This window comes from Dendrobates tinctorius, unplaced genomic scaffold (assembly GCF_039654945.1).
Source record: "Dendrobates tinctorius isolate UK_male_01 unplaced genomic scaffold, ASM3965494v1 ptg000022l, whole genome shotgun sequence".
Lineage (NCBI taxonomy): Eukaryota > Metazoa > Chordata > Amphibia > Anura > Dendrobatidae > Dendrobates > Dendrobates tinctorius.
Window position 1 is genome coordinate 65172785 of NW_027361690.1, and position 16395 is coordinate 65189179.

Sequence of the window (16395 nt, forward strand, 5' to 3'; positions counted from 1 at the left end):
CTGTCAGCAGAGTGAGACCTCCCTATGTGATGACCACCTGACAGCCCATAATAAGACAGTGGATCATATATTAACAGAACTCACCACCTTACTTGACAACAAAAAATATTCCCTCCATAAGAAGTTTCTGGAGTATTATTGCCCGCAGGATGCGGCTTTTCTGTGTGTTTTACTAACTTGTCCCAACAACCACACGAGAGTCCCAGGACTGTGAGCACCAACACCGCTCAAACTGATCTGGCATGGAGGCGAGTATAAGCTTTTGTACTTAATTGGGGCCAAATATTTAGTTCAGGAAAGGGTTGTCCTTTTAATGGACAACTCCTTTATGCTGAGCTCCCGGTGGCAATCATGCCGGCACAGCTCCAATTGCCATGACGTATCCATACATCTAAAGTTGGTAATCCCTATCTGACTCTAACGTATGGGTACGTCAAAGGGCATGAAGAGGACAACTGTCCAAACTTCTGCCCGCTGTGCGTCTAAAGATGCTGCTGAATTGTGCAATTTTGGTGCATTTTTTTTATTCCGAGCCTGTAAAAAAAACATGGAACATACAGGGAAAAACTATAGTTGAAAGATTTGTTCTGTGTTTTGGAGATGCTCCTGGTTTTGGCAATGAAATACTGATAAAATGCTGATCAAAAATACTAATGTGTGAATGAGGCCTAATATGATGAGGTGGAGTAACTGCAACTCCTAACTCCACACCAGATCCTCATGGCTGATCAGTAAGGGTATGTGCAGTCGAACAGTAATCGGCTGCTCTTTGCATGCAGCACATGTCCGCTGCCGGCTATAGAACGCAGATGAATCCTCATGCGCTCACTGAACCGTGCAGATGCTGAGCAAGTACACAACGTCCAATCCGCAGAGTTTACTGACACTGTGCACCTACCCCAAGAGCTTTCTTCCTAAATGTGGATTAGTAGTGATAATAACTATGGAGCTGTAGGGGTTAATTATCCTGCACAGACTCTCCTCCCTTCCTACAGGGAGGAAACTCTTCCACTTTCAGTTCCTGCTCTCTCCCACTACAATGGAGTCTGCTGAGCTGAACTGCTCCATCTGCCTGAGCCTCTATACAGATCCTGTATCCCTGAGATGTGGACACAACTTCTGCCGCTCATGTATTGTGAGTGTACTGGATGCACAGGAGGCGGCTGGAGGGTATTCCTGTCCTGACTGCAGAGTAGAATATCCAGAGCGCCCGATCCCGGAAAAGAAACGGAAGCTGGAGAATATAGTGGAGCATTTCTCGTCTACTCAGCCTGGTATGGAGGAAACCAGGATCTTCTGTGCTTACTGTACAAAGTCTCCTGTTCTGGCTGTAAAATCCTGTCTGCAGTGTGAGAATACTCTCTGTAACGACCACCTGACTGTCCACAACAAGACAATGGATCATATATTAAGAGATCCCACAAGAACTTTTGGCAACAAAAAATGTTCCCATCACAAGAAGGTTCTGGAGTATTACTGCCCGCAGGATGCGGCTTGTCTGTATGTGTCTTGTTGTTTGGTTGGTGAACACCGAGGACACCTGGTGGAACTTCTAGATGAGGCTTCTGAGAAGAAGAAAAAGGAACTGAGGGAATATCTGAATGAGCTAAATCCACAGAAAGAAGATATTCAGAGAAGAATCAATAATCTGCAGGATCATAAAGGAAAGATTCAGGAGAAAGCCTCCGATAAGAGGAAGAACATCAGTAAGAGATTTATTAATATCAAAGAGCAAGTGGAAATGGCAGAAAAGAAAGCGCTGAGTGAGGTCTCCAGGCAGGAGGAGAAGATTTTGTCCCAGATATCTGATCTGATCAAGAAGCTGGAAATACAGGAGGACGAACTGTCCAGGAAGATGTGTCACGTGGAGGTGAAGTGTTGTGTCATCGACCCAATAAGACTCTAAGGCTGGAGTCACACACAACGAATAAAAAAACGGTCCCATTTTAACGGTCCGAAATCGCACAAAGGTATCTTAACCAGTGATGCGTTTTTGATGCAATTTTTCTTCATTGATGCGATTTTAATCGCATGTAAGGATCCTTTTGACATCCGTCTGGCGAGATTTTCTCACAGGATAGCAAAATGGACATATAATGGAGCCCAATGACAGGTTTCCCCACACAAACGAATTAATAGATCTAGACACTATATATATATATATATATATATATATATATATATATATATATATATATATATATATATATATATATATATATATATATATATAATATATGTATTCATTCAAACAATGTGAAAAACATATAGCCAGTAGTGTTGAGCATTCCGATACCGCAAGTATCGGGTATCGGCCGATACTTGCTGTATCGGAATTCCGATATCGACTTCCGATATTTTTTCAATATCGGAAGTCGGCATCGGAATCGGAAGTTCAAAGTTGATTGACAGCCTGACGTCATCATGATGCGTGGTGTGTGCGCATCATGATGCGCCGTCATTTCGGGCCTTCCGGGGGTCTCTGCCGGCCTGCCGGGGGGCTGTGTGGACTGCCCGGGGTCTGTACCGGCCTGCCGGTGGTCTGTGCACCCTGTGGGGGTCTGTACCTGCCTGCCGGGGGGCTGTGCCGGCCTGCCGGTGGTCTGTGCACCCTGTGGGGGTCTGTACCGGCCTGCCGGGGGGCTGTGCCGGCCTGCCGGGGGGCTGTGCTGATGTCCGGGGGTCTGTGCAAGCATCGTCCGATGGAACTACAAGTCCCATCTGGCGATGCCTGCTACCATGACAGTGATTGACACATTAGCCAATGATGGGACAGTAGTAGTCCCATCATCCGGCTAATGTGTTAAATGTTAAAAAAAAAAAAAATACTACATACATACTACATGCATGCTACATACATACTACATGCTACATACATACTACATACATACCACATACATACTACATACATACCACATACATACCACATACATACTACATACATAACACATATATACTACATGCATGCTACATACATACTACATGCTACATATATACTACATACATACTACATATATACTACATGCATGCTACATACATACTACATGCATGCTACATACATACTACATGCATGCTACATACATACTACATGCATGCTACATACATACTACATACATACCACATACATACCACATACATACCACATATATACCACATACATACTACATACATGCTACATACATAACACATATATACTACATGCATGCTACATACATACTACATGCTACATATATACTACATACATACTACATGCTACATACATACTACATATATACTACATACATACTACATGCTACATACATACCACATACATACTACATACATACTACATGCTACATATATACTACATATATACTACATGCATGCTACATACATACTGCATGCTACATGCATGCTACATACATACGACATACATACTACATGCTACATACATACCACATATATACTACATACATACTACATACAATACATTCATACAATACATACATAGACATACAGTACATATAACATAGAGTAACATACTTACCAATACTTGTCACATTGTTCCCCGAAGCCATTGTCTTTTACGGAATAAATATTAACATAACAAACCACAAAAATACTCACCCACGATCCGAAGCAGTCCACGAGTGTGTCCCACGACAATCTTGGGTAGAGAACTGCAGCATCAGCTGTTGCTGCCGTTCTCTACGGGCTGCAGGAATCCAATGACGGAAGGTAGGTATCCTTCCGCACTGTATTCCTCCGCCACTTAAAAAAAAAAAAAGTCCCTAGTCTCACTTTAAGTGGCGGAGGAATACAGTGCGGAAGGATACCTACCTTCCGTCATTGGATTCCGACGCCATCTTGACTGTCGCGGGATTTCGCCGATCCAAAATGGCATCGCCGCAAGAACATGTCGCCGGCGTGGAGGACGTCTGGATCCAGGATGGCGCCGGCGGAAGAAGATGTCGGGGATCGTGGATCAGCGGCGATGACGGCGTGAGTATGAGAGACGGAGTGAGAGAAAGGGTCATATGTGGAGTGAAAGAGTGAGTGGAAGTGAGTGGAGATGGTGAAAGGTGAGTGGAGTGTGTGTGTTGAGGGTTAACATGGAAAGAGGTGTGCGGTAGCGTCAACGGTTACAACTGGACGGAAGTTGTTACAACCGGAAGTTGCTTAGGGCATTTATTATTATAGAGATATATATGTGTATATATATATATATATACAGTGGGGAAAAAAAGTATTTAGTCAGTCAGCAATAGTGCAAGTTCCACCACTTAAAAAGATGAGAGGCGTCTGTAATTTACATCATAGGTAGACCTCAACTATGGGAGACAAACTGAGAAAAAAAAATCCAGAAAATCACATTGTCTGTTTTTTTTTCATTTTATTTGCATATTATGGTGGAAAATAAGTATTTGGTCAGAAACAAGCAATCAAGATTTCTGGCTCTCACAGACCTGTAACTTCTTCTTTAAGAGTCTCCTCTTTCCTCCACTCATTACCTGTAGTAATGGCACCTGTTTAAACTTGTTATCAGTATAAAAAGACACCTGTGCACACCCTCAAACAGTCTGACTCCAAACTCCACTATGGTGAAGACCAAAGAGCTGTCAAAGGACACCAGAAACAAAATTGTAGCCCTGCACCAGGCTGGGAAGACTGAATCTGCAATAGCCAACCAGCTTGGAGTGAAGAAATCAACTGTGGGAGCAATAATTAGAAAATGGAAGACATACAAGACCACTGATAATCTCCCTCGATCTGGTGCTCCACGCAAAATCCCACCCCGTGGGGTCAGAATGATCACAAGAACGGTGAGCAAAAATCCCAGAACCACGCGGGGGGACCTAGTGAATGAACTGCAGAGAGCTGGGACCAATGTAACAAGGCCTACCATAAGTAACACACTACGCCACCATGGACTCAGATCCTGCAGTGCCAGAGGTGTCCCACTGCTTAAGCCTGTACATGTCCGGGCCCGTCTGAAGTTTGCTAGAGAGCATTTGGATGATCCAGAGGAGTTTTGGGAGAATGTCCTATGGTCTGATGAAACCAAACTGGAACTGTTTGGTAGAAACACAACTTGTCGTGTTTGGAGGAAAAAGAATACTGAGTTGCATCCATCAAACACCATACCTACTGTAAAGCATGGTGGTGGAAACATCATGCTTTGGGGCTGTTTCTCTGCAAAGGGGTCAGGACGACTGATCCGGGTACATGAAAGAATGAATGGGGCCATGTATCGTGAGATTTTGAGTGCAAACCTCCTTCCATCAGCAAGGGCATTGATGATGAAACATGGCTGGGTCTTTCAACATGACAATGATCCAAAGCACACCGCCAGGGCAATGAAGGAGTGGCTTCGTAAGAAGCATTTCAAGGTCCTGGAGTGGCCTAGCCAGTCTCCAGATCTCAACCCTATAGAAAACCTTTGGAGGGAGTTGAAAGTCTGTGTTGCCAAGCGAAAAGCCAAAAACATCACTGCTCTAGAGGAGATCTGCATGGAGGAATGGGCCAACATACCAACAACAGTGTGTGGCAACCTTGTGAAGACTTACAGAAAACGTTTGACCTCTGTCATTGCCAACAAAGGATATATCACAAAGTATTGAGATGAAATTTTGTTTCTGACCAAATACTTATTTTCCACCATAATATGCAAATAAAATGAAAAAAAAAAACAGACAATGTGATTTTCTGGATTTTTTTTTCTCAGTTTGTCTCCCATAGTTGAGGTCTACCTATGATGTAAATTACAGACGCCTCTCATCTTTTTAAGTGGTGGAACTTGCACTATTGCTGACTGACTAAATACTTTTTTTCCCCACTGTGTGTATATATATATATATATATAATTTATTGTGTCTAGATCTATTCATTCTCTCTTTATTTAACCGGTCTCTGTGATTTTACTGTATTGTAATAAAGAATTGCCGGCTTTTGCTAAAGGACACCGGGTGCGATTTAATCGCAACTCACACATTGGGTCCATTTTTAGTCCCTTTTTTTCTCGCCCCCATAGACTTGTATTGTCGAATCCGATCCGAAAATCGGTGACAATCGCAGCATGCTGCGATTGTCTCGGTCAGAGGATCGGATGCGATAAAAAATCGCGTGATGTGAGCTGCCCCATAGAATAACATTGGGACTAATGCAATGCGATTTTTTATCGCATTGCATTTGTCCGTTTTATTCGCCAGTGTGACTCCGGCCTAACAAGAAAGTGACATTACAGTAAGTAATCATGGAGGTGACTAGGACAGAGGGGGAAATCGTGGAGAGGTCAGTTCTGAGGAGGATCTGGATGAGGCTCTGATCTCACTGACCTTACACCGATCTATGAGGGATATTGTCACAAATGTAACATCAGAGCTCGGGATCCATGTCCCACACATATTGCTGGATGTGGACACTGCTCATGATTATGTTGAGATATCTGAAGATCTGAAAACGGCAACAGTTTCAGAAGAAGAACAAGAGAGACCAGAATCACCAGGGAGATTTGTGACTTGCTCCCAAGTGTTAAGCAGATGTGGTCTCTCCTCAGGGCGACATTACTGGGAGGTAGAATGGGACCAGATAGGAGACTGTGCCATTGGATTGTCCTATCCCAGTATAGAAAATGAAGAAGAACCTGCCATTGGATATAATGATAAATCATGGAGTTTGGATATGTATAATGGAGGATATAATGTATGGCAAAACTCCATAGAACTAGCCCTCAGTGTAAAGCCAACATGTCCAACACTTGGTGTTTTCTTAGACTATGAGGCAGGGCGTCTGTCATTCTATGAGCTGTGTGACCCCATCAAACAATTATACACGTTCACCGCCTCCTTCACTGAACCCCTACATGTTATCATCTATGTGAATGATGGAGCCTCTGTTACAATAAGAAGCTGAGGCCGATGTCGTCCACATCACATTATTCCTTGTCACATGGACACATCTGTATATAGTGAGTTATCAGCAGGGCCCTTTAATAATACAATGTATATGTCAGAGTCATGGGGGGATTGTTCCTACTGTTTTTTTCTTCTTCCCTGTAGATCAGATGTAGAATCAATGATTGAGCAGAATGTAAATGTTAATGGGTGAATTGTCCTGAGACTGATAATTTTTGTTCAGTAAAGGGTTAATCCTATCTGATAAAGTGATGGTATATAGCTGGGATATGTCAGCACTCTGACTCCCGGGACCCCCACTGATTCTGAGAATAAAGGGCCTGCAGCATTAGTTCAGCCTCCTCCACATCAGAGCTCTGGACTCCACCAATTCAGAAGCTGCAGTATGGCCACAGTGGACGGGGGCACATCAGGGGTCCGTGGCGCCCCGAATGAGTGGACGCAGCACTAAATCAGCTCTGTGGCCCCTTCATTCTCAGGGTCTGTGACATATGGAAAGTATATGCCGTAAATATATAAAAGGTACAAATTCTACTTACAGGACTCTCGCCTCCACCAATCAGCTCTCGGTGCCGCGAGGAGTTTCTGTTGTATTTTTGCTGAATAAAAAATGCAACGTCTTAGACTGTATTCACACATTGCGTGATTTTTTTGTCCACAGGCACAATCTGCTCTCCCGGCAGTAAGAAAATTGCTTAAAAAGCAGGTCTTGCTTAGTTTTTGTTGTGTTTTTTTACTGTGTTTTTGTACATTTATTTCTTGTGCATGCTGATAAAGTTTAGTGCATAAAAAAAATCTAATTCCCCTTCATCAGGTTCTGGCAACAAAAAAAGTTGCAAAACCTGATACCTGCGTTTTTTTCATTGTTTTTGCACCACCCATTGCTTTCTATTGGTGAAAAATATTGGGAAAATGCTGAAAGACATGACATGCTGCATCCTGCAAAATCTGAGGTATTTCACAAAATACTGAGGACAAACAAACCGAGCCATGTGCAGGAGATTTCTGAACTCTCCCAGACTTTGCTGGTACAGTAAAACGCAGCTAAAACTTGCATAAAACAGAAAAAACACAACGTGTGAACATAGCCTTAAAGTTCCAGCAAAGTGGATGAGATTTATAGAGATTTCTTACCCTCTGTGCTTCCTTTTTACGCAGAGTAATCTGACTGACGGTGCGTGTTTCTGCATTGTGTCAATTCCTCTTGCGGCTCTGCTGAGTTTTGTGTCGATTTTCTCCCTAGAATTGTATTATGGTAGATGTGGAAAATCTGTGGCACAAAACACATGATCCTATGACCATGTCAAAGTTATGTCAAATTCTAGAAAGTTTAAAAAACAAAGCAGCTTTATTTAAAGCTTGACAAACCAAAAAGATAAAAACCCCAAAATAAAAATGCTATAAAAACACATATAAAAAGCCACACTCCAAAATGTAATTTAGCTAATTAGTGCAGAAAATCTACAAATCAGAAAGTTCCCAATTCCTCATCTCGGGAATGTGGCCTCCTAAAACCTCATCGAAAAAACTGTGTAAGGGTGTGTACCCACCTAAGCATTTTTTTTGCGTTTCTTTTTAAGCGTTTTTACCTGCATAAACGCTTACAAAAAGCATCACATAAATTTTAATGAATTCTGTACTTTTTGTGCATATTGATGCCTTTTTTTCCACAAAAAAAACGCAGCATGCTCATTAATTTCACAGAAAAACCTGCATTTCTAACTATATTCTATGAGACTGGAGATGCTCTGGAAAAAAAACGCATAACAAATGAACAGAAAAAAAACGCAGATTTCCTGGGAAGGAGTCCGGTTTTCAGTCAGGAATTTTCTGCATAAGTGGGTACATAGCCTTATAGTGAGGTGATAGTCCTTGTGTAAACGGCTGCTCCACCTTTGAAAGCTGACTCATTAAAACAATGGAGAGGCAAAAAATGTTGTGGTCTCGTTGCCAAAATGGGTTTATATTTCCTAAATATCATATTTGATTTATTGGGAATTAAATTCTTTAGAATCGGATCGCCATAGTCAATGAACCAATGCCGGCATAATATCTTCCTAACGGAGGCTCAGCTTTCACTACATGAGGTGATGAGACAAAATTGAAATTCAGACATACTTTCAGTAGTTTTAGCATTTTTTCTTTATCTAATCTCCTGTCCTTTTCTTTTTACTACATTCCTTCTGGGACATCCGTCTGGTCTTCCTGTAGGCATCTGTAAGGATATCTTCAGGGCCGCCATTAGTCAGAAACCTTTCTTTGTAGGAGACATGCCTGTGTGTTAGGCTACATGCACACACTGAGTATTTGGTGAGCTTTTTTACCCCAGTATTTGTAAGCCAAAACCAGGAGTGGAATGGTCATAGGAAAAGCTTAATAGAAACATTTGCACAACTTCTGGATTTCTCACCCACTCCTGGTTTTGGCTTACAAATACTGTGGTAAAAAAGCTCACCAAATACTCAATGTGTGCATGTGGCCTTAAAGTCCACATCTAAGGTGTCATTCTTTCTGATTCCCCGATACTGGCAGTATGGCACATGTTTTATCCATTCCCGGAGACAACCACCACCAAATTCTAGAAAGCTGATAATATCCACATTTCTAAGTAATATGTATTATTATTATTACACATTTATATAGCGCTGTTTATTCCATGGCGCTCTATATGTGAAAAGGGGAAATATAGACAAGTGTAATATATACAAGAGTAACATACAAGTGTAAGACAAGGGACACACAAGTACATAAGGAGAGGGGACCCTGCCCGCGAGGGCTCCCAGTCTACAGGGATGGTTGAGGATACAGTAGGAGAGGGTAGAGCAGGTCGTGCGGTGGTTCAGTAGACCGAGGATCATTGCAGGCTGTAGGCTTGTCGGAACAGGTGAGTCTTCAGGTTCTTCTTGAAGGTTTCCGTTGATGGTGAGAGTCTGATGTGTTGCGGTAGGGAGTTCCAGAGTATGGGGGAAGCACGGGAGAAGTCTTGTATGCGGTTGTGGGAAGAAGAGATAAGGGGGGAGTAGAGAAGGAGATCTTGGTACGATCGAAGGTTGAGTGCAGGTAGGTACCTACAGACCATGTCACAGATGTATGGAGGAGACAGGTTGTGGATGGCTTTGTATGTCATGGTTAGTGTTTTGAATTGGATCCTCTGGGCAATAGGAAGCCAGTGAAGGGCCTGGCATAGGGGGGAGGCTGGGGAATAGCGGGGAGACAGGTGGATTAGTCAGGCAGCAGAGTGTAGGATGGACTGGAGCGGTGCTAGAGGGGAGGCCAGAGAGTAGGAGGTTGTAGTAGTCGAGGCAGGAGATAAGAGCGTGCACTAGTGTTTTTGTGGTTTTGTGGTTGAGGAATGAGCGGATCCGGGAAATATTTTTGAGTTTGAGGCGGCAGGAGGAGGCGAGGGCTTGGATATGTGGTTTGAAGGAGAGCGCAGAGTCGAGGAGCACCCCAAGGCACCGGGCATGCGGGACTTGGGAAAGAGAGCAGCCGTTGACATTGATGGATAGGTCTGGTGGAGGGGTAGAGTGAGATGGGGGAAAGATGATGAATTCTGTTTTGTCCATGTTCAGTTTGAGAAAGCGAGCAGAGAAGAAGGCTGAGATAGCAGACAGACATTGTGGGATGTCAGTCAGTAAGGAGGTGAGGTCGGGTCCAGATAGGTAGATCTGCGTGTCATCGGCATAGAGGTGATACTGCAAACCGTGGGATTCTATGAGCTGTCCCAAGCTGAATGTAGGATACAATCTTGTCTGTAGAATCTTGTGTGATTGTGAGATCTAGAAATTGGACAGACTAATAGGCCTGATTAAACACCAGACCTCACGGGGTCAATGTCAATCACTGAACACAATATTCAGCTTCATGAACAGTAACTGAGCAAATGAGAAATAAATAATCAATAAAAGGTTTATAAAAACAGATGCGAATGATGAACAGGGACTTAAAATGCCCCAGTAACAATTTTACATAACCGGGCGTGAAACGAGACCCCATCGCATGACCCCTTGTTTGCCGGTAGGTCACATCCCTAAAGAAAAAAAATCATTGTGGTTCTAAATAAAACTAATACCCTAGATCAAAACCCTAATCAGGAAAGTTCTGTTATTGTACAAATATATTTCTATGGCTTCTACACCCAAATTAGGCTGAATATTAGAGTCTAAAGAAATGACATCTAAAGTGAAAATTACACAGTGAGATGGTTCAGATGTGACCAAATTCATGTATAAGATGGAAGGAATCCAGTGAAAATGATGGTGATTGTGAAACAAAGGACTGAAGAAATAAATAGATGTAGTGGGATAAATTACAAGTTACTGACCCAGTCCATGAAATGACGAGACGTCTGGGGATTATTAATATCTTTATGCACGTTTGGCAAATAATAACAATGAGGTATTTGTAGAGTTCTTTATTAATAAAAAAATCTATTTGTCTTTTATTTAGAATTTCGAAACTCTCTGCTGCTAAAATCACATTCCGATATTGGATAAATGGAGGAAATAGTCTTATAATGTCTTATCCCCCGATATTTGCTGGGATTCAGAGATGTTTGTAGTGAGATCCTAGATAGCGGCTCCTCCATCTTTGTCAGAGGCCCTTATAATTATATCCCCAGTGTTCCTTAACCCCTTCACCACATATGTACAGTTATGTCGTACGTCGGGTCCTTGCCTGTGAATGGGGGCTCTAACATAAAGCGCAAAAAAATGTAGCAAACATATAACGTTGAGGCCGTGTTCACACTTAGTACAAATGCTACCTTTATTTGCTGAAGAAATGAATCTGCCTTTTTAACAATTTTTAATAGTGTAGAAAAGCTTTGATTTGAGATTAAAAATGCAACAGCGTTTTTTTCTTTTTCTTTAGGCTTTAAATAGAAGTCTATAGTGGGAAAAAAGCGCCAAAACCGCAGAGTTCAGCAGCATCTTTGGACCACAGGGGACGAAGATTCCATGAGATCACATTCACTTTGCTTAGACATTTAGACTATGTTCCCATGTAGCATAAATGTAGCTTTATTTCTGCACAGAAATTCTGCTGTTTATCTCCAAGCAAAGTGGATGTGATTTAATGAAAATTGAACTAAAGACGCTGCTGAATTCTGCGGTTTCCTTATCTCTTGTCTTCTATGTGAAGCCTAAAAAAACACATGTAAAAAAACTGCAGATACTTTATTAAGTGCAGAATCAAAGCTTTTCTGTACTATAAAAAACATATTAAAAATGCGGCTTCTAGTGATGAGAGAACGTGCTCGGTAAGGTGAGCATGCTCATGTGCTAACAGAGTGCCTTCAGCATGCTCAAACTACATATTAGGCCTCATTCACATATCAGAATTTTTGATCAGTATTTGTATGCCAAAACCAAGAGTGTCTCCAAAACTAAGAACAGGAGTCAGTCTTTCAATTATATTTTTTCTCAGTAAGTTCCATTCCTGGCATACAAACATTGATGCAAAATACTGACCAAATACTAAATTGTGAATGAGCCTTTAGGGTGTGTGCACATGCTGCAGATTCTGCTGTGGATCCGCTGCAGATTCTGCTGCGGATCCGCAACAGAATTGGCCCTGCGGATCCGCAGTGGTGTACAGTACCCTTTTAGTCTATGGGAAATGAAATCCGCAGTGCACATGCTGCAGAATTTTCTGTGTGGATTTGCTGCGGTTTCAAATCCGCAGCATGTCAATTCTTTGTGCAGATTCTGCTGTGGTTTGGCACTTGCTCCATGGCAGGTGTCAAACCGCAAGGGAAACCTGCAGGCTAAACCGCAGGAAATCTGCAGATAAACCGCAGGTCTTTTGACCTGCGGATTTACACAAATACATGCGAAAAATTCCGCAGGTGAATCCGCAGCATGTGCACACAGCCTTAGAGTCCTCACGGCTGTTAGACAACCACAACACATGCTGGGATTGATTGTTTGTTAGACAGCCGACCTGGATACAGCGGACAGTCCTGGCCATCTGCTGAATGTCTCCTGCCAGGGTAGAACGAAATGGTGAATGGGCGTGGTTAGGGGTGTAGCCATGGGCCCGGTCAAACTTAGCCACGCCGCACTCTGTGCAGCATAATTTTTTCCTCTTTCTTTTCTTAAACAGTTGGGTATGCTGAACATATGAACATGGTCTTAGACACAGTGGGCAGCAGTTCTTATGAAATCACATCCACTTTGATTGCACAGTTAGGTCGTGTTCACGCGTAGCGTAAATGCTGCATTTTTTCTGATCTATTTTTTGTGCAGAAAAATCTACTGCGTTTAACTGTCCAAGCAAAGTGGATGTGATTTCATATAATCTCCTGCCCGCTGTGGTCTAAACACGCTGCTGAATTCTGCAGTCTTGAGGCGTTTTTTCTTTATGAGGTTCCTGAAAAGGACACATAAAAACAGTAGTATATTTAATGCAGAATCAAATATTTTCTGTAGTACAAAAAAAATTAAAAACACGGTTTCACATCTGCACCAAAGACAACCAAAAGGAATAAAGGTATTAAAAAACTCCAACAAAAACGCAATAATCAGAGATTGTTACTGTGCAGTTATTGTGCAGTTTGGTGCACAAGTAGATAAGGGGCAACAGAGAAAAACAACATTTACGCTACATGTGAACACGGCCTTACAGAAAGGTTTGGAAAAATGGCTGTTAAAAAATGCAACAGCTCGTCTCACAAGAAAGAGAAACCTCATATAAAGAAGGTGAAATGTTCTCACTGCTACAAATATGAATGAACAAAAATAATAAATGCACAGGTCCCAAACATCCCGGATACAGCGGACAGTTCCGGATTTGGGTCTGCGTCCCGCTGTCCCTGGCGTCTGCTGAATCTCCCTCACTGCCACCGCCCCTCTGATATCTGTCCTTGGTTCTCACAGATGGACAGGTACATGCTTTATGGGGCTGTTCACATGTCCGTGTTTTTTTGTGGACCGAGTGGTCTGCAAAAAATCTGGCAACATATTGATTTTTTATACAAATCACAGACTAAAATGAACAATTTACGTCTATGGGTCTGAAAAAAATCACAGACCATGTCAGTGCGACTAACGTATCAGACAGGAGAAACTTCACAATCATCTGTGAAAATCACCAATAAAACACTGATGGTAAAAACAGCCCGAACACTGATGAAAATCAGAATGAGACCACAGATGGACAATGGTTCATGATTTCACTGTTGTCTAAATAAGACCTAACGATGAGCCCTTCATCAGCCACATACAGCATCATCTACCGGACTCTAACTGTTTAGGAAGAGGCAGAGACGAGTTTTAGCTCACTCAGCGCAACATTTGCGAAGGTCCTTCTTTGCATGCAATAAAGTTTAATGAGTCCTCTGCTTACTTCTCCTTCCCTGAACTGTTGGTGGATTCTCTTCATGAGTCTAAATAACTCCTAATCCTACACGAGATCCTCATGGATGGTGGTTTCTTCCTAAGTGTGAATCAGTTGTGAGTACAAGCATCAAGCTGTAGAGGTTAATTATCCTGCCCAGACTCTCCACCCTTCTTAGGGCTCATACTCACTTGCGAGAAACTCGGACGAGTCTCGCACGTCAATACCTGGCACTGCCACCGGCACTCATCCGAGTTTCTCTCAAGTGAGTATGAGCCCTTAAGGAAAGAAACTCTTTCACTTTCTGTTCCTGCTCTCTCATACTACAATGGCGTCTGCTGAGCTGAGGGATGAGCTGAACTGCTCCATCTGCCTGAGCCTCTATACAGATCCCGTATCCCTAAGATGTGGACACAACTTCTGCCGCTCGTGTATTGTGAGTGCGCTGGATGCGCAGGAGGTGGCTGGAGAGTATTCCTGTCCTGACTGCAGAGCAGAATATCCGATGCGTCCAGCCCCGGAGAACAAATGGAAGCTGGAGAATATAGTGGAGCATTTCTCATCTACTCAGCCTGATATGGATGAGACCAGAATCTTCTGTACTTACTGTACAAAGTCTCCTGTACCGGCTGTGAAATCCTGTCAGCAGAGTGAGACCTCCCTATGTGATAACCACCTGACAGCCCACAATAAGACAGTGGATGATATATTAACAGAACTCGCCACCCTATTTGACAACAAAAAATATTCCCTCCATAAGAAGTTTCTGAAGTATTATTGCCCGCAGGACGCGGCTTGTCTGTGTGTGTCTTAGGCTAGTTTCACACTAGCGCTTTTGAGCGCAGCGACGGCCTGCGCACGGCCGCCGATAAGCCCTGCCCCCTGTCGCGCCTCCGCCGGTAGCTCCGCCTACCGGCGCATGACGCTGCATGCGCCCTGCGTCCCCTATCTTTATCACTGGGGGCGCAGGCCGTGCGCAGTATGCGTTTGGCGGCGCATGCGCCTTTTTGACGTTGCGCCGGCGCAACCAAACTGCAGCAGGTTGCGTTTGGTGCAGGTCGGCGCACCGTCAAAAGGACGCATGCGCCGCCAAACGCATACTGCGCATGGCCTGCGCCCCCAGTGATAAAGATAGGGGACGCAGGGCGCATGCAGCGTCATGCGCCGGTAGGCGGAGCTACCGGCGGAGGCGCGGCAGGGGGCGGGGCTTAGCGGCGGCCTTGCGCAGGCCGTCGCTGCGCTCAAAAGCGCTAGTGTGAAACTAGCCTTACTGTCAGGTGATGTACAATACAAAATAATATTGTGGTACCGTGTTAGCCAGAAAAATAGATGTAAATACTTATGTCCCCCCAAAAAAATTGAGAAAAGTATTCAAGCAGTTATACCTTTCCTGTCAGGTGGAAATTCTAGATGAGGCTTCTGAGAACAAAAGAAAGAAAATGTTAAAATATCGCAATCAACTAGATCCTAAAAAGCAGAAATTCAAATAAAAGTCCAGAATCTGTAGGATCGTAAGAGGAAGATCCAGGAGAAAGCCTCCTATATATAGTGTTGGGGACTACTGTTGAGGTCAGTATATTGTGTTTTGAGGGAGCAGTGGGTCCATCATTCTGTGTATAGGGCAGATGTGGACCCCTCATACTGTGTATAAGGGAGCTGTAGGGGCAATATATTGTGTATAGTGGAACTGTGGACCCATCATACTGTGTATATGGAATCTGTGGACCCAAAATATTGTATATATGGAAGCTGTGGGCCCCTCATACTGTGTATAGGGAAGTTGTAGGGGCAATATACTGTGTGGTGTTTTATTTCATTAAAAGACTTTATTCTGGCTGTGTGTTTATTTAACCTTTAACAACTATAGGATTAGTAATGAATGGGTATCTTATAGATGCTTCTCCATTACTAAGCTGTGGGCTTGATGTCACCTTAGAATAGAAAGGTGACATTAACCTCACAAATATTATCCCCACTTGCCACCGCTACAGGGCAAGTGGGAAGAGCCGGGCAAAGCGTCAGAATGTGCACATCTAATAGATGTGCCTTTTCTGGGCAGCTGTGGGCTGCTGTTTGTAGGCTGGGGAGCCCATATCCATGGCCCTTTACCAGCCTGAGAATGGCAGCCCCCAGCTGTGAGCGTTAGCAAGGCTGGTAGTCAAAA

General features: G+C 43.2%; 1 pseudogene; it reads left to right on the forward strand.

Annotated features, from left to right (window-relative positions):
* The first annotated feature begins 719 nt into the window (after positions 1-719).
* Positions 720-6891, forward strand: LOC141083968 (E3 ubiquitin/ISG15 ligase TRIM25-like; annotated as a pseudogene).
* Positions 6892-16395: the final 9504 nt, after the last annotated feature.